The sequence below is a fragment of the Danio rerio genome, chromosome 17 (genome assembly GCF_049306965.1).
Source record: "Danio rerio strain Tuebingen ecotype United States chromosome 17, GRCz12tu, whole genome shotgun sequence".
Classification (NCBI taxonomy): domain Eukaryota; kingdom Metazoa; phylum Chordata; class Actinopteri; order Cypriniformes; family Danionidae; genus Danio; species Danio rerio.
In genome coordinates this window covers 8,886,679-8,907,271 of record NC_133192.1, presented here as the reverse complement: position 1 = coordinate 8,907,271, position 20,593 = coordinate 8,886,679, and the positions used below count along the sequence as shown (strand labels likewise).

General features: G+C 33.3%; 2 long non-coding RNA genes across 5 annotated transcripts in view; one reads left to right on the top strand and one right to left on the bottom strand.

Annotated features, from left to right (window-relative positions):
* Window positions 1-17,977, top strand: part of LOC137488069 (uncharacterized) — a 20,613-nt gene extending 2,636 nt beyond the window's left edge. Inside the window, exons 2-5 of one of the 4 annotated variants that reach the window (XR_012393225.1) lie at window positions 3,644-3,779; window positions 4,698-4,762; window positions 10,496-10,635; window positions 16,289-16,611. This is a non-coding gene — a long non-coding RNA (uncharacterized lncRNA). Of the gene's footprint in view, window positions 1-3,643; window positions 3,780-3,881; window positions 4,763-10,495; window positions 10,636-16,288 lie in introns of those variants that run through there. The other 3 variants (XR_012393226.1, XR_012393227.1, XR_011006955.2) reach the window with 3 other exon arrangements.
* On the bottom strand, window positions 15,177-20,593 carry LOC137488070 (uncharacterized). Its single transcript, XR_011006956.2, has 2 exons — window positions 19,115-20,593; window positions 15,177-17,217 (listed from the first exon to the last, which is right to left on the bottom strand). It is a non-coding gene; the product is annotated as an uncharacterized lncRNA (long non-coding RNA).

Here is a 20,593-nt window from a genome sequence, read left to right as displayed (position 1 = left end):
TACTGATCTAATAAAATATTAAAAATCAAGGCATGATCATGTTTTATTGTAGTAAAATAAGCGTAATCTAGAGGTCTTTGCATTTCATTTAAGCCACTTCTGATACCAAATGATCAACTAGAAGTCAAGGTATTATTTGTTATTCATGAAACTTGAACAGGCGACAAGACTTTAGCAGGTAGAAGGATCATTATTACTTTAAATAAGTTATATATTTTAATACAAAACAACATGGGACAAGATGAAAATTAACACCAACCCCTGATTTAAAAAATCAGTTTGATCCTCAGCCAAAGTCAACATGTTGAAATCTACAGTACATTCAATTAAATATAAAAAATCGGTTTCCTTGGGGTAAATGAATTATATCACAGCAGTATGAAAAAAGCATGCCCATTTAACACCAATGGATGTGACTCTAGTCGGAAGCTTTTTGTGCCGTTCTAATTGGCCATTTAGCACCAATGGGCATGACTTCAGTCGGAAGCTTTTTGTGCCGTTCTAACAAGAGTATTTAAAATGTCTGACTGGTTATATAATCAAGATAGAAAATGGATTTCTAAACATTTTTGGACAGCTCATAGCCAAAAGCGGTAGAGCGAAAAGAATGGGGCAGAGGCTGAATTAAAATCAACTGACTGGTCAAATGTTATTCTGAGACTTCATCATAATGCAATTTGAGATTAAATGAGTCCATGTGAACTCAAACATCACGAGTGTGACAAACAACCACACATAAAACACTCTGCAAGGATTCTCTTATTCTCCCAGGTTCATCTGAAGGCATTTCATCCCAATTCAAGGAAGAGTTTTACCTGTTAACAAAGCAGGATTATTCAAGTGTCCAAAAAGACAGTAATACACTAAATTAATGCTGGGTTGTTGTGTTAATTTTGTCAATTAAATTTACATGTGCACTTTTTAATCAAAACAGCTGTCCATATTTGACCCAATGTTGGGTTAGGACAACTCAGCATTCTTAGAGTGTTTATAAGAGAGTACTCTCTTTTTGAGCATTTTGATAATCCTGCTTTTCAAAAGTGTCGACTTTTTCTTGAGTTGGATTAAACCTTGATGGCCAAACAACGTCAAAAAATTAATTTGATGTCAAAACCTTGACGTCTATTTGACATCTACACATTGATGTCCTTTTGACCACCAAAATAACAACATATGAAGCATAATACAAGAGAAGTGAACACTTCAATTTCAAAATGGACAGTTCAAAAATATTTTTTACATTATTTTTGACCCCAGTTTTAGATGTAATTTGAGGTCTTTTTGACATCAAGGTAGTCATTCATTCATTTATTCATTCATTCATTCATTCATTCATTCTATATTCATCAGGAGTCACCACAGTGAAAAAAAACCCGCCAACTTATTCAGCATATGTTTTACACAGCGGATTCCCTTCCAGCTGCAACCCAGTACTACAGGAAACATCCATACACACTCATTCACACTCCTACACTACGACCAATTTAGTTCATTCAATTCACTTGTAGAGCGTCTTTGGACTTGTGGCACCCGGAGGAAACCCACGCCAACACGGGGAGAACATGCAAACTCCACACAGATATGCCAACTGCCCCAGCCGGGACTCAGACTAGCAACCTTCTTGCTGTTGGGTGACAGTGCTAACCACTGAGACAATCAAGGTAGGCAATTCAACTGATTTCAAATCGATTTGCATTTTTAATGCTGTTTTGACAACAATGCTCGCTGGGGAATTATAACAACTTGGACTTTTACACAACCGTGTCTTTTTGAAACCCATTTCATTTTTATTTTTAAATATAAAAAATGTACACTGTAAAGAAAACCCATTATTTCTCGTTTTTTTCTGGCAGCTATTTTACAATAAATTTCTGTTATTTAACTGTCACTATTTCACAGTCATTTTCTGTAATTTAACGGTCGTTATTTTACAGTAAATTTCTGTTATTTAACATTTGCTATTTTACAGCAAATTTCTGTTATTTAACTTTTGCTATTTTACAGTAAATTTCTGGTATTTAATGTTCGCTATTTTACAGTAAATTTCTGTTATTTAACGTTCACTATTTTACAGTACATTTCTGTTATTTAACGTTCGCTATTTTACAGTCATTTCTGTAATTTAACATTAGATTTTTTGCAGCAAATTTTTTATTTAATTGTCGCTATTGTACAGTAAATTTCTGTTATTTAACTGTCACTATTTTACAGTAAATTTTTGTTTTTTAACGCTCGCTATTTAACAGTAAATTTCTGTTATTTAGCAACTATTATTTTACAGTAAATTTCTGCTATTTAACGTTCGCTATTTTACGGTAGATTTCTGTTATTTAATGTTCCCTATTTTACAGTAAATTTCTGTGATTTAACGTTCGCTATTTTACAGTAAATTTTTCTTATTCAATAGTTGTTTTTTACAGTAAATTTCTGTAATTTAACATTTAATTATTTACAGAAAATTTTAAGTAATTTAATGGCCGTTATTTTACAATAAGTATCTGTTATTCAACGTTCACTATTTTACGGTAAATTTCTGTAATTTAACATTTTATTTTTACAGCAAATTTCTGTTATTTAACGGTCACTATCTTTCTGTAAACTTTTGTGATTTAACATAACATTTTTTACAGAAAATTTCAGTAATTTAATGGCCTTTATTTTACAGTAAATTTCTGTTATTTAGCGTTTGCTATCTAACAGTAAATTTCTGTAATTTAACAACCGTTATTTTACAGTAAATATGTGTTATTTAACGGTCACTATTTTATCGTAAATTCCTGTAACTTAACTGTTGCTATTTCACAGTAAATTTCTGTTATTTAACATTAGATTTTTTACAGAAAATTTCAGCAATTTAATGGCCATTATTTTACAGTAAATTTCTGTTATTTAACGTTTGCTATTTTACAGTAAATTTCTGTAATTTAACGTTTGCTATTTTACAGTAAATTTCTGTAATTTAAAAGTCATTATTTTACAGTAAATTTCTGTTATTTAACGTTTGCTATTTTACAGTAAATTTCTGTAATTTAAAAGTCATTATTTTACAGTAAATTTCTGTTATTTTAGAGTCGCTATTTTACAGTAAATTTCTGTAATTTAAAATTAAATTTTTTTACAGAAAATGTCTGTAATTAAATGGCCGTTGTTTTACTATAAATTTCTGTAATTTAACATTCAATATTTTACAGTAAATTTCTGTAATTTAATGTCAGCTATTTTACAGTAAATTTCTGTTATTTAATTGCTGTTATTTTATGTTTATTTCCAGCACCCCAGCTTCCAGAAATAAAACCTAAAATAATGGATATTTTTTACAGTGTTAACAGTTACCAAAAGCTGTCAGAATCCAAAAAGTTTATATAGCAAAAATCCATACATGACACACATTTACAATTGCACAAAAGAAACGGTGTTTAACATCATTATGTGTCAGTTTCTATATTTACATTATGCATTTACACAATAAGACAGTCTATATGATGGTATACATTTTTCAATTTATTCATTAACTATAATTTCTTTCACAGTAAACAGAGTCATCAAACAGCACTACATGGTCAAACTAAATTTGCAGTGATAGCCTTCAAATATCTTGGTTTGTGATATTTAAAAATAAATCATTCAATTTCTGTGGCACCAGACAAAAATGTTACAAGAATATCTCAACCAAGAGTGTGAGATTGAGGCGAGACAAACTATTTCATGACCACAAATAACCTCAACATGAAATACTACTGCGCCTGAAGATCATATAAAATGGGAAACAACACATCAAGGTCAGAATAAATGTTTTGTTTATTGTTTATGTCTTGTTTTCTGGAGGACAGATGCTGTGGATCAGTCTTGGGTCATCTTTAGGGAAGAGAAATACATCATGTTGGTGGTCTGAGCCCACTAAACGCAAAGTTGTTGAACTTAAATCTCACAGGAAACTTTAATCAGCATCCACAGAGCAGAAAGAGACATTTATACAAGCTGTTCAGTAACCTTTTGACTATCACATTCCAGATTCATGCGTTCAAAGTGTGAGTCCTTTCAAAAACACAATAGCAAAAGTGAATAATCACCACAAGATCCAGTTGTTTTCTGATATATTGTACAGGATCTTACACTGTAAAAATATGTATGTAACATTTACAATAATAAACTGGCAGCTGTGGTTTCCAGAATTTTACCTCCACTGTATATTTGGAAACCCAAGCTCATTTTGAAAACGTACTCCTATATACATTTCTGGAGAGCACCAAATACGTTGCAGGAGGTATACGTTTTTTAATTATTATTTATTTATTTTTTGCAGTTTTTGTTTTCGCGATCCCACCAGAGGCCACTGTGTACACTTTTTCAGATCTCAAATTTCTCTCTCGAAGTGCCATTCGCGCCTGCTGTTCTCACGTAAATCCACCAGAGACAGCTCTTATATGACTGACTGACGGATCAGCTGACACACCCTTCTCCTTCCTTAAACCCAACCAATTGTTTTTTTCAAAAGACCCACTTCCCTAAACACAACTGGCAGTTTTAAAAACCTATCCAGAAAAAGAAAAACCCTGACTTTTGCCATGTTTTCAGATTTTATCACATTCTCACCCTGTTATTTACTTACTTTATTTTATTTTTTGGCTTCTGCTTTTTGGAACCGTTCTTCGCCGGACTTGAATCGCATGGTGGTCAACTCCTCTCTGCATCTCAAGTCCGCCGACGTACATGGCCAGCTACTGGACAGATTGGTAACAGCAGTGAAGCCGTCCATACGGAGGTAAGTTTTCAGCTGCTTTGGCATCATACCGCCCTGTAGCTTTTGTTTTAAAGATGAAATGCAGCCATACTGTAGTACTTCTGGCTACATAATCCGTGATCTCCAGAAATGTATATAGAGCTACATTTTAAGAATGAGCCTATGTTAAAATAAATAGATATGCCACCTCTTGGAACTCTGCAAAATGTTATAAAATCTGGGATACAGTTTTTTTTTAACATAACAAAGACTAATAATGGTGATTATTTTGCGGTGTCTTTTTGTAGGCCTTATGTCTTTTATGTCACCATTTCTTCTTGTTTCATGCTTTATTTCACATTTTGCACTGATTATTGCTACTTGGGTAGCGCTGTTGTCTCACAGCAAGAAAGTTGCTGGTTCGGGTCCCGGCTGAATCAGTTGCCATTTCTGCGATAGATGCTAGAGGCGATGATCTTTAGGCTCCTTGGTAGAGCAACTGATTCCCATGCAGAAAGTTGCTGGTTCAATCTCAGCTCGGAGCAGGTTGGGTGGTGTAGAACCGGCGGGGTTATATTGGTGCTGTGACCCAGATGGGAGTGAGGTTTAGGTTGGTGAGAGTAACGAACGCCAGCTAATGATGTACTATGCAAGTAAATCTCACTCCTCTGACCTCTAAAGGTGCTCTACAGACGCAAGAGGCCATGGCCTTTAGCCTCCTTGTTAGAACAGCCGACTCCCATGCAGAAGGTTGCTCAGCTCAGAGCAGGTTGAGAAGTGTGGGACCAGTGGGGTTACATGAGCATACTGTAAAACCCAATGTGCTCTATTTTGCCGGTCCATGCGCAGAGCGCAAAACGCAGGGCGCAAACGCTTTCAGGGCATGTCAGGACGCGTTTTTGCTAATTTAAGGACGGGAAATCTGCCTTGCGCAGATAAATACTTTTGTTTGTTAAGCGCAAATATTCGTTTCAAAACTATTTCTAAATTCAGTTCTAATTTCCAGCAAACGAATAAATGAATAATAATAGCAAAATGTGCTCAAAAACCTGAGTTATATCCTAAAACACATGCTGTGCCCCATATGGTCTAAAACCTGACAGGTGTATGATAGGGCCCAATAAGTTAAGGTAACTCAAACCATTTAAGGAAACCGATTGCAACAAACCGTTTAAGTTAAAAACTAATCCTAATGAGTACTGTGAACTTACTCCATTTGAGTAAATGAAGCATTTTGAGCACAGTAAAATCTAGTAAATGAAGAGAACTCAAACCAAATGAGTACAATAAGTAAAACTCGATAAGTTAAGGCAACTCAAACCATTTGAGGAAAACCAATTGCTACAAACCATTTGAGGTAAACTAATCTATATGAGTACTGTCAACTTACTCCATTTAAGTTGAATGAGGTATTTAATGAACTCATTAACTTCAACACTGAGTTCAAAACTCTATTCAACTGAGTAGAAGTAACTTTCAGTACATTTTGAGTAAACTACACTTATTTCATTTTAGAGGCGACTTAGTGGCACATTAGGTAGTGCTGTCGCCTCACTGCAAGAAGGTCGATGGTTCGATTCTCAGCTCAGTTGGCGTTTCTGTGTGGAGTTTGAATGTTCTCCCTGCGTTCACGTGGGTTTCCTCCGGGTGCTCCAAAGACATGCGGTACAGGTGAATTGGGTAAGCTAAATTGTCCATAGTGTATGAGTGTGTGTGTGAATGTGTGTGGGGATGTTTCCCAGAGATGAGTTGCGGCTGGAAGGGCATCCGCTGCATAAAAATGTGCTGGATGGGTTGGTGGTTCATTCCGCTGTGGTGACCCCGATTAATAAAGGGACTAAGCCAACAAGAAAATGAATGAATGAATGAATTTCATTTGATAAAGTTGACTGTTGGGTTTTACAGTGTACCTGTATGTCTTTTTATATACATTTTCAAATTTTATGCACATCTTGGTTTTTCTTTTAAATTTTTTTTGGGATTTAATAGCCCAAATTGCACATATAATGTGTGGATGGAAACAGCTGTTCACACAAAAACTATAGTAATGTAATAAACATTATTTATTAACATTAGATGTGAAAAAAACTACATAACAAATGAGAAAAATTAATGCCAATAAAACAATAACTGAAGGGTCATGCAGGGAGGTCTGGGAGAGTCAATTTACAGTTAATCACCACATATACTGTAAAATAGTATTACCAGGTAACATAGTTTTACTATACTAATATGTTAAATCACTGTTAAATGCACTTAAAAACTTTTACTGTAGGGTTTTTAACACCCAAATAAATGCATAAAAAGCATGAATAAGAGCATACAAAAGCAAGTAAAGTGATTTTTTTTTAAAACAAAAACCCATTAATCATTCAAACATTCCATAATGATGGATCAATTTCCACAGAAAAAAAAGAATAACATTTTCATTGAGAAATGTAAGTTTGAGTTATTTATGGGAAAATTCTTGCTGTCGTTTGATGTGTCGTTTTGCGTTTAAATAGTCCAATCAGAGAGATCTTATTCAGAAATAACAACAAATTATCTTGGTTGTTGTTCCTTTATAAAGGAAATGGATAGTCACAGCAACAAGCATTGACTGAGCCAGGAAAGATCTCCAAACACATGACAAGCATAAACCCTTAACTCAATCAAAGACCCTGAAACACTGGAGCTGCTGTGGAGATTCTTATAAGACGATCAGCTAATTTGAGTCACAGTTCAGCTAACCAGAAACAGCTGATGTTTTCTTCAGACATTATACAGTTCAGACAGGATGAAATGATGCCTGTGAACGAACGACAGACACTGACATCTTGTTTTTCCAACCTGTGTGCTTGTTTAGAGCGCTACAGTACCATTGAAAGATTTAACATGTTGTTTTAAACGCATTATACAGTAGCCTATATATCTATTGTATAACTTCATATATGGTGGCTCAGTGGTTAGCACTGTCACCTTACAGCAAGAAGGTCACTGGTTCAAGCCCCGGCTGGATTGGTTGGCATTTCTGTGTGGAGTTTGCATGTTTTCCCCATGTTGGCGTGGGTTTCCTCCAGGTGCTCCAGTTTCGACAAAAAAACTGACAGATGGAAATTGTTTGATTGCATAATTGTGTGCTGTGATTCATCGCTTAATTATGGTACATGTAAGTGAATTACAAGGTATCTAATTGGTGTAATTCAGTGCAGACTTACAGAAGGGCTGAGAGCCAATGGACCTTTGAAAACGGATCTTATAATTTCTGCATTTGCCTAATACTGGACCAATGAGTTGGAGCTGAAGAATAGTCATGTGAGGCATTTCGATTAGCGCGAGAAAGTAATCAAATCGTTTGTTACAACATTAAAATCCATCCCTGCAAAGGTGAAACAAATGATGACGGAGAAGTTAAAAAGCGAATTTTGACTACGATGAGCCCAGCCGCCAGTTCAGAAGGAACGGTCATTCTTGCCGCCAAGGTATTTCGGCAGTCGCTCATACACTGCATATTATGGTAGAGCGCTAAACAGCAACCTAACAGGTAAAAAGTCGAGGTCGAAAAGTTGGTAATGAACATTCACTCTAAAAAACGTTGAGTTATTTCTTTAACCCAATGGTCGAGTTAAACATATTTGGTGCTTTGTTGGGTTATTTGTATCCTTCATTAGGTTATTTAATAATAACTCAACCGGTTGGGTTAAATATTTGATACTTTGTTGAGTTATTTTTAACCTTTATTTGGTTATTCATTTTATAACTAAACCAGTAGAGTTCAATTTTTAACAATCAACTGATTTAACTGACACAGAACAGCTGTATTAGTATGCGTACGTAATGTTGTTTTTGCATTGTAATGTTTATTAAGCTCTAACGTAATAATATTGTTGATATTTTTTTTATCAAATTACCTCTCGTCTGGTGTTTTTTTCTATTCGTTTCACAAGCAATCTTAATTATTGATGATACAAACGCGCGCTTCATAGCCAATAAAACACTTTCTCTACCTCCCGTGTTCATCTCTAGTTTTTTTTTGGGAGAAAATTATACACATATTTGGGATATTCGGCTGTCATTCTCACCTTTAGGATGCAGCGGAGACATTCATTAATTCACACAGTCATAATTCAAAAACAATAGTAGTACTTCAAATGTCATTTTTTTCATTCTGGTATTACTATTGATCAAAATAACCCAATGCATTGGGTTATTTTAATTCATAGCATTGGGTTATATAATTTAACCCAATGCTATAATAACCTATAGTTGGGTTATATGTTGGGGTATTTTTAACCCAACTATTTTAACAGTTCATACTAAAGTATTTATCTGTCTAAAGCATCTGTTTTGTGAGAAGTGCTTCTCGTATGATATGTGAACGACCTATACACCTTTACTGTAGACATTTATTCGAGCGAGAATGACGTCGACTGAAACTTTCTATCGTACACCATGCCCACCAAAATGTACCCTTGGTAGTTCCAGTCAGTGGGAACAGGCCTTCAGAGGTACATATTAGTACAAACTTAGAAATTCCTTTAATACCGAGTTAAAGTGTTGAGATATTGAGATCCTTGTTATGGGTCTTTTATTTTAAATATCAAGTTGTGCTTTAAGTCAAGGGAAATCATTAAAGAATTATTTAGGTTACACACAGTGTTGAGTTTATACAGACAAAATAGCTTTGAGGTCGTTTTTTGTAGTATCGCCCCAAGAAACACTTGATAAAATTTACCTTTAGTGTGAGTTTCCTTATTATTTTAAAATATACCTTCGTTTAAAAAGAACCCATCAAACTAAAACTAAAAATACTATTTAAAAAAGCATTAAAATAAAAATAATAATAACATCACTTCAATATGACAATTTGGATTGCTCCAAAATACATTTCATTGTCATATAAAACAGAAAAACATCAATAATCCATTCTTGCCTAAACATTTGTGTCAGTTTTTATTATTCACTATAAAAAACATCCATAAATTAGCATTTTCAAAATTACATTATTTTTTTTAATTTTAGATTTTTCCCTGTTTATTTATGTTTTTGAATTGCATTATGGGATCTTGATCTATCAAAAAAAGTGACTTTTATTAACAAATGTAATACTTTAAAGTGATATATTGTCTGGGTTGGTGTTGTGTATTACGCTACAAAAATCTTGTAATAAACTGCCAGAACATTTTCTGATATTTTGCACACATAATATTTCTTATACATTTTATTATTTTAATCTACTAAAATGTCAGTAAAAGTCACTGTACAGTTGAATTGTCAATATCAAACAGTCGACAGAGCAGAGATCAACATCCCATAATGCAATTCACAACCTTAAAATGAAAAGAAAACACTTATGAATCACAAAATACAGAAACTATTAATTAACAGAGATTTTTTTTGCAATCTGCATAATTTTGATGTGTCATTTCAGTTTTGATTGAGGCAATGGATGCGCTAGCATTTACAGCGAGTGAATGACATCCGATGCGGTACAGAGTTTGTTGTTGTATTAGAGATTAGTTATATTGAATACATATTATATATATTATCTACAAAATGCTTTCAGCGTATTATAACAGCTCGTCACCCAGTGATAAGCACAGTGATTCAGCAAAATTAATGTTAAAGTGAGCGGCGTTCATCTGACAGCTCCATTTGCGATAGCACCCTCCCGATGGATATTGAATAAAACGAAATGGCCAAGCATCTCATTGAAGCTTCAAGTGTTTTAACAAGAGAGAAGTTAAAGGCCTCAAGTCTTTGGATGCCAACAGTTTTGTTCTGTTCTGTGACCAGATTCAACACTTTGTAGTGCTAAAAACCAAGGTTCTGCCTAGCCAAAGACAAGGAAAGAAGACGGAGCTGTACAAAGCCTGGGTAATCAGCAACAAGCAAAACAACTGCATTCTGACAGTAAACTGCACCTGTACGGCAGGGTATGTGAACTTACACTTTTACATTTCATTCTTAGCATTCAGTGTCCGCAGTTTAATTCACCATATGTAATTGTTTTTGATGAAATCATTGCTGCAATCAAAAACGAGTAATGTGTATGACTTAAGGCTGATTTATACTTCTGCGTCAAAACGCCGGCGTATGCTACGGCGCTGACGCATAGCCCTTCGCCGTGGCCGTCACTTACGTGCACCACTCAAAAAATGTAACTACACGTCGCAACAACGCATAGCGTAAGCTCTGTGATTGGTCGGCTTGGTAGCGCTGACGAGTCTGGGCGGGACCGAGAGCCGTACGAATGGCGTGAGCGATTGTTTACAAGTGTGGAGTCCAGTGAAGGAGCTCCGGATGGAAAGTTTTGTTCTGTGTTTACCTCATGGTTAAAGTTGTTGCACGTCTGCCGGTTCCTGCCTCAAAATGAGCGAGTTTAAGTCACTTGTACATCCAGGAAGTGTTCAGGAAAAGCAAAGCAGCAGCGAAGAAACTCGACACAGAGGAACATTTACACCTCACTGCCAACTAGCGTTTTGGAAGTGTTAATGCAGACCAACAGAGACAGCGCGCAGAAGTATAAATGCACAGCCACGCGCGTTGCCTGCGCCGTGAGTAACGCCGGTCACTTGACGCAGAAGTATAAACCAGGCTTTAGCATAGCGTGAACTTACCTGATATGTAATGAGAACTGCAGAGTCAAACATTTTTAATTAGGCCGTCACTTCATTCAGCTCCCTTTTAGCCAAAGACGTCTGCAGTTGGCATTAAAAGCAGTGTGGTGTACGGTAAAAGTTAAGAATTTGGCATCCTACCGCACAACACAACATGTTTGCTATTGCAACCGGTCTCTTTTTGCAACCCATGTGACGTCATGTCAGGTTGGTAAATGTAAAAACATGTAGTTTCAGATCAACAGAAATACATTTTATTGTCATATATAATAGAAATACATCACTAATCCATTTTTACCTTTATATTTGTACCAGTGTTAAGCAAAATTTTGAATAGATAAACTACAAATGAAGCCTGTATTGCATTACGAGTGTCATTTCAGTTTTTGGTTGAAGCAAATTAAAGAAAATCCAAACTTTAACATGTAGTTTGAGATCTGATCACTGATTCACTGCATAAATACAAAACATTTAGTTTGTGTTAATTTAATGTCTGTAATTCAAGCTAGATTCTTCGTTTCTCCAGAACACTGCACCACTTAAAGCTCGTGAAGACATTTACAGAGGGTCATGAACTGTTATGTCATGCAGGGTTTTATTCCATTGCTTGTGCTCTCCTGAAGTGATTTAATATCCTCAATGTAATGATTAAAAAAGACATTCGAAGCACATAATTAATTTGGGAAACACTTGGTGTCTCTGTGTTTGCACAGCATCCCATTGTTTACTCTTTCTCACGTGGTGGAGACTGCAGGTACAACCTTAGACGAAAGAGTCTTAATTCAATCAGACAGACAGAAACTGAGCAGAGAGCAAAAGTACAACAACTAAGCGATATTAAACAGTTCAGCATCTTGCATAATGTACAAAAACACCGTGATTTGTGGCTGAAAGGGTTTTTAAAGCTTTCAAAGAAGCAATTTAGAGACTAAGAGTCTAATTTGATGACGAGTCTATGTTTCGACTATTGTTAGACATCTATTAGATTTTCACTAAGAGCAAATTTAGCTTCGTATTGCAGACGTCTTTGACTAATTTTAAAGGGACAGTTTACCCAAAAAATACAAACTCTCTCATTATACTCACCTTTTACTTGTTTCAAACCTTTAGGAGTTTCTGTCTTCTGTTTAACATTAAAGAGGATATTTTGAAAAATGTTAGAAAATAGTAGCCATTGACTTCCTATACTAGGAGTTAATGATTACAGGTTTTCAGCCTTATCCAAACCATCTTATTTTGTGTTTAACAGAGGAAAGAAACTCATAAAGGAAGAGGAAACAGTGAATGTATTTTGATTTTTGGGACAACTATCCCTATATATATATATATATATACACACACACACACAGGGCATGACATTAACTTTTTTGATCACCAGCCACAGTGGGTAGTAGTTTTCCAATGTTACTAGTCACTGTCCATTTTCACAAGCCACAATTTTGTTGAAAAAATATTTTTATTCGCATAAATGACTTTGACATGCTAAAATTACTTGATTTAGATTTTGTGTTTTGTCCACATGCCTCCTCATTCATTTCATGTTTTGTGTGTCGTGTATGAGCAAATGGCTCATGGTTTCAGTGTTGTATTACAATTAGTTTTTATTTCACATCACTTTTCAGAACTTAAAGTTAAGGATTTACCAAATTTATCTCTGACCACACCAAACAGTTATTATTTCTTAGCCACAAATTTTAAATGTGTCAAAACAAGCTAAATATAGCTGTATATTATACTTTTTATTTAGCCAAAAAATTCTTTGAAAAAAACTAAGAAAAACAATTGACTTTTAAAAATAATAATTGTCATGTAACAAAAATATGCAGTAATCCAGTGGATTATTATAACTAAAACCTTAATATATGAAATAAAAAGTAATACATTTTTAACTTATTTAATGTTTAAAATGCAAATCCAATTAGATTCACTTCTTTTGGTAAACAAAGCGTCTCTCATATAATATCTCTACTAAAAGACAGAAAATATTATTTAACAAACATTGTTGTACATAAATCACATAAACATTTTCATATTAGTTTATAAAATTGCTGTAATTAAAGACTGAATAAATTTATATTTACACATTTACTCAAGTAAATAAACAGAATTAATGATGGGCTAAAAATCTGCAGAAATCTGCGCGCGCAGATTCTGTTTGGGCCAACATATAACTGATTTTAATGCATTTAAATTGATCTGTTGAAAATGCAACATCATGAAGACATCAAAAAATGACGAAATTATCTGAAAAATGCAGGTGCAATATCAAATTCTCAGCATTAGTAAGATGAAATAACAATAAAATATACATTACATTATGTAACATTACATTACATTACATTAAAATATACATTACATTATACATATAGAGTTTATTAAAATTCTATTTACCATCTTTTGGCATAAGCTGGCATTCATGCATGCTTTTAATGTAATTATATAAGAACATCCAGTACCTTTTAGCTGAAAAATAAGTTTGTCTTTAATAAAGTTTTAATTTTAATATGGGTGTTTATTAGTTCGAGATTTCTTGCATGATAAAATCCCTGTACTGTAATAGAAGAGTATAAAGAGCTTAATGCAGATTTTGATCAGTCATCAGACTGCAGTCGAGTTAATCATTTCAGTTAAAGCTTTTAATTGGCATGTTTTTAATTTGAGAAGTTTTCTCGTGCGGTCACTATTTTTGTAGTATAATGCAGATAGTGTCAGTTTGAAACATCAAAAGTGATACTGCATCAAATAAATTACCATTAGATCAAATACATATGATATCAGTATGAAGAACTAATGTAAAGACCACTGAAATGAATCATTTCTGCAAACATTTTATATGGGTTAAACAAAGTAAATGTAGTAATGTTCAACGTAATTTGTTTAAATTCAGCCCAAATAAATTGACAACTAACAATTAAAAAAAAAAAATTAATATGAATATTTTTTGAATATTTTGAATATTTTTTCAAAATATTCTGAATATTTTTTTCATTTTTGTCAAAAAAATGGCTAAAAATATTCTGGTGGGGAAAACATGCCGACCATGAATATTTTTAAATCTAATTACAATAATATATCTAATCTAATTTCAAGACAGTTTTACCAGTATCAATTGTGATCATTTCTTAAATATGATTCATTTTATATGTAAAAACAAAAACTGTACTTAAAAAAATATATATAAAATATTTTTTTTTTTAAATCCCACCATGCAACAAATATTGCATATTTTTTAAGCAAAGGTGAATATAAAGACATATAAAACAATAAACAACCGTTTTTCACAGAAATGAATAATGATATATATATATATATATATATATATATATATATATATATATATATATTTATTTTATTTTTTTTTTTAAAGCATCTTTTTAAAATATATTTTTCTTAACTTTTATTTTGTCTTAAAATATGATACTAGGGCATAGCTAATTGAGGTAAAGTTAGTTTTATATTCACACTTTCTCAATTTAAGTTTAAAAAAGTAATATTTGCTCATTTTAAATAGTGAAATCTTATTAGCAGCCAATGACTAGCAAAGTACCACAGTGGTAAGAGTCAAATAAATAGTGCTCGGGTTTTGAAGTCATTCTTGCATGTGATTTCAGCCTGAATATTTAAAGTACCAGGGTAAACAATATAGGGAGTGTGTAAAGTTGTTACTGAACAAATGTGTGAATATAAAACCAACGTTCCCTTACTATATTCAAAGTACCATGATAAAAAATAGAGGGAGCATATCACAAGTTGTCACTGAACTAATGAGCTAATATAAAACCAACTTTACCCCAATATATTCAGAGTACCATGGTAAACAATACAGCGAGTGTCAATTTGACAATGAAAGAATGTGCGAAATATAAAAGCAACTTTACCTCAATTCACACCCATACAACAAATATTGTACATATTCAACAACAAGACAAAAAAAATAAACAACAGCTTAACAAAAATTATTAAATAATTTACATAAAAATGAATCTTAGCCAGGAGCAAACTGTTTAGCTTTAGTTTCAATTTTGTCCGTTGCCTGACACAAAGGAAATTTCTTTAACCCTGCATAAGACAGTTGCATACACTCAACAATCCCACAATAACACAACAACATAAGTTTTCTGTTAATTTAGAAAGATTAAAAAGCAAAAAAAAAAAAAAAAAAAAATTCTTTCCTGGTGATTAAAACATTGGAACATTAAAGCATTGCACATTTCTAAATAACTTAAATAACTGTAAATCTCATGACTATTATTTCAATTACATTAATACATTACAATAACCTAAAATAAGAACAATGTTTTACATAATATATAATATATAATACAATAAACCATTTAAATTGCCAACATATCTTTGCATAAATCGTGGAAAGTTTATTCATAAAACATGTTTCTTTAATACATTAAGTACATCAACTTGTTAATCCGCTCACATCAGAGCACAGCCACACAAATGACACAACAGCAGCTATAATTTAAACATTTTATTTTGCAGATATTAACAGTATAATTTACTTTAATGCATTTATTATATATATATATATATATATATTGTTTTTTCATGTATTATTTACTTATCACCTTACACGTTTTATATTTGTTGATTACTTTACATATTTACTTTATATATTTTTGTCTTTATTACCACCATGAGAGAGAATAAAATTATTAATCACCATTTTTTCGTTCAAAAAAAAGGTTAATATATGAACTGATTTAAAATAAGCTAAAAGTCTTTAATTGCTTCATGTTTAACCCATTTGAACTATTAAGCCATTTTTATTCCTTCATATTGTCCCAACACAAATCGACTGTGAAACCCAACATTTTTTACAGTGTATTAAATGTTATACTTCATGAACGATGAGATTTTTAGTATGTGGCATTTTCCTTAACATTACATACAATATATATATTTTTAAAAAAGTAATTCCCAATAAAGTAAACTCTGGCTCTCACTGTCCCACAAGAAGCTGAACTGGACCCCAGCCCAGCGTCACCCACCAATTGAAGCATCACCACTGAACTTCACTGAAGAGTGAGAGAACCTCGGGCAGGGATTCGCCATGGTCAGAGTGACTGAGCTGAGCGAGGGCGAGTGAGACAGCCGCCCCACCTGACGCCACGGGTCATTACCATAGATATGGTGTGGGGAAACTGCACTCATCACCATCCAGACAGAGACCTGCGATAAGCTGAACACAGAGGCACTCTTACTGTATTACATTATATTAAAGTTATTTTAAAGAAGAATATTGTCATGTTATACTAGTAAAGTGAAGTAGTCATTTTATAATCAATCGAGTCATTGTTTGTTTTTTTCAATTCATCTTTGTCTTGTATGTAGATTGTGTCAAAGCAGCTAAACATAGAAGTTGTAGTAGTTTGAAACTGTGTCAGTCCAGTTTTCAGAGTTTAAGTTCAGTTTAGTGTGGTTTAATTTTTCACTTCTGAAAGTCCAAACACTGAAGAGCAAATCCATTGATGCGCAGCTCCACAAGTCCCGAACCAAGCAAGAGAGTGGCGAAGACCAAAACTTCACCAATTGACAAAAGTGAAGAGGAATAAACCTTGAGAGAAACCTGGCACAGTTGGGCACGACCATTTCTCTTCTGGCCAAATGTCTTGTGCAGAGCTGCAGTCTAGGCGCCGGAGGCTGGAGAATGCTGGACGTCCATCGTGGAAAAGCTGCAGGTGTGAGTAGGTCACTGGCGGGTGTTCAGGCTGGCCCATGATATCAATGCAAAAACTCCTCTGTCACTGGGGTCTTTCGGGAATCAGTCTCATGCTCTCCACACCTCCACGACTGCCACAACATCAGCTCAGAATGCGGCCTGGTCCAGGATTATGGTGACTTTGGAATCATTTCTTGAATCGCATCAATGGCGCTACATAATCTCTAAAAGGTGGAAATGAAGAAAATAATAAGCACAGTTATTGTTCATAGTGTATTTAAACACAAGATGCAAAAATTAAGAGTTAAAAATGAAAATAGTAGTTAAATAATCAAACACAGAAACAAACATGTAAAGCATATGAGAGCTCTAACTGAATGTCTGGTGCATTAAGACAGGAGGAGTGTGTCCTACAGGTTGCTAGTCAAAGGGATAGTTATTGTTAAAGGGAGTTCAAATAAAAACTAAACATTTATGAGTGTATATATGTATATTGTTAAACAGGAACGATATTTTGAAGAACGCTATAAACCTGCAACCATTGACTTCCATAGTATGAAAAATTAATACTATGCATGTCAATGGTTACAGGTTTCCAGCGGAAGGTATTCTGAAGAATGGAGGTAAAGTTGGTTTTATATTTCCACATTCGTTCAGTTACAACTTCTGACATGGTCCCTATATTGTTTACTGCGCTACTTTGAACATTCGGTCTGAAATCGCATGAAAATACGACTTCAAAACAACATTAGAGCTAATTAGTTGACCTTGAACAATGTTGTACTTTGACAATAGTCATTGGCTGCTATAATGATTTTCTCATTTATCATTTAAAATTTGTTTTTCGTAATAAGGAGAAAGTCTGAATGTGCGAATAAAACCAACTTTACCCCAATAGACTTTTAGTATGTGGCATTTTCATTCACATTACACAGAATATCTTTTAAAGTAGTAATTCCTAATAAAGTAAACTCTGGCTCTCTCTATTCTTGTTGTGTTATATTATATGGCAATAGTAATTTTATTAAGTATTATTTTTAAAGGGGTGGTTCACTCAAAAATGAAACCTTTGAGTTTCTTCTGTTAAGCACGAAAGATGATATTTTGAAGAAAGCTGTAAACCTGTAACCACTGACATCCATAGTACGAAAAAAAAATACTATGTTAGTCAAAATACCCTCTGGATTTAACAGAAGAAACACAAAGGTTTAAAACTAAAAAGTGTGAGTAATTGACAATTTTCATTTTTAGGTGACCACTTTTTTTAAAGCAATATTTAAGCTGCAATTTAACAAACTTTTTCCCCCAGTTTACACCACAAACTGACGTTATTTTAATTACATTGGGTATTTGTAAACAACATGAATAAAGTGAAATATATATCATTTATAGATCAAAATTCTTTTTAAACGTCACAAAGTAAACTTTAAATATTAAAATGCATCCTTTTATTAATTACCAACCGAGTTTTAAAGGTTTGTCAGTTACTGTCAGGATGAAGCTTTGGCTGTGATTCTTCTTGCACGATTGATTTTCTTCTTTTGAATATACAGTAGAAGATATTGTAACTAATGTTGGACTCTATAGTACAAAAAACATACCATGTTCTTAAACCGCTTACAGTTTACAACATTCTTCAAAATCGTTTATTTTTTTTCTTTCAGAAACTCAAACAGGTTTGAAACGTGGAGTGAGTAAATGACTGAGAAAAATTTCTTCAAATTTTAAAATAAGGATAATAATATCTATTAAAGCTTTAAATTGTGCCTTAATAATAATATCAAATATGAGGGTAAGTTGGTTTTATATTCGCACATTCATTTATTTAACAGTCCTTATATTATTTACCAAGCTAATTTGAATATTGGGTCTAAAATTACTACTAAATTAATACTTCAAAACAGTATAAGCAGTACTTAATTGACCTGAACAATGATGTACTATGACAATTATTGGCAGCTATTATTATTTGCATATTTAAAATTTGCAAATAATACATTTCTGAAATTATATTAAGGAGAAAGTCTTAATATGCTAAATTTTCTCAATGGACTTTTAGTAAGTGGTCGTTTTATTCACATTAAAAATAATTTACAGTAACTTCTATTAAAGTAAACTTACTGTCTCATAAGAAGCTGAACTGGACGCCAGCCCACCGTCACCCAAGAAATTGAAGCATCACCACTGAACCTCGGGCAGACACCTGCGATAAGCTGAACACAGAGACTGTATTACAGTATATTAAAGTTAATTAAAATAAGAATGTTATTCTATTGTATTGCAATAGTCATTTAATTAAAGTTATCATCATCTTTATTATTGTTGTTAAAGGGATAGTTCACTCAAAAATGAAACCTATGAGTTTCTTTGTTAAACATGACATTTTTAAAAGGTGAACACCTGTAAATTGACTTTCATAGTATGAAAAACTGTCATTGGTTACAGGTTTCCAGCATTCTTCAAAATATCTTCTACATTTAACAGAGTTGAAACGTTTAAAACAGCTAAAAGAGTGAAAAAAGCAATTTGGCTGAATTTTAGCTTATTTTTTCCAGTCTACACCACACAGTAATATGTAATTACTTTACATATTTACTTTATATATTGTCTTTATTACCACGAGAGAATAAAATTATTAATCACCATTTTTTTGTACAAAAAAAAGGTTAATATATGAACTGATTTAAAATAAGCTGAAATTCTTTAATTGTTTCATGTTTAACCCATTTGAACTATTAAGCCATTTTAATTCCTTTATTGTCCCAACACAAATCGACTGTGAAACCTAACATTTTTTACAGTGTATTAATGTTATACTTCATGAACGATGAGATTTTTAGTATGTGGCATTTTCCTTCACATTACATACAATATATATTTTTAAAGAAGTAATTCCCATCAAAGTAAACTCTGGCTCTCACTGTCCCACAAGATGCTGAACTGGACCCCAGCCCAGCGTCACCCACCAATTGAAGCATCACCACTGAACTTCACTGAAGAGTGAGAGAACCTCGGGCAGGGATTCGTCATGGTCAGAGTGACTGAGCTGAGCGAGGGCGAGTGAGACAGCCGCCCCACCTGACGCCACGGGTCATTACCATAGATATGGTGTGGGGAAACTGCACTCACCACCATCCAGACAGAGACCTGCGATAAGCTGAACACAGAGGCACTCTTACTGTATTACATTATATTAAAGGTATTTTAAAGAAGAATATTGTCATGTTATTCTATTATAGTGCAATAGCCATTTTAATAATTTATCACATTATTGTTAATATTGTTGTGTTTGTTAAAGGGGTAGTTTACTCAAAAATTAAACCTCTTGTTAAATATGAAAGATAATATTTTGAACAAATCTGCAGTAACCATTGAGTTCCATAGTCTGACAAACAAGTACTAAGTCAAAGATTACAGGTTTCAGCCTTCCTTAAAAATATCTACATTTAGCAGAACTCAAAGGTTTAAAACAACTAAAAGGGTGAAAACAGCAATTTGGCTGAATTTTAGCAGATTTGTTTCACAGTATACACCACAAACTGATTTTATTTTTCAATTACATTAGTTAGTGCACAACATGCATAAAATGCTATACAGTAT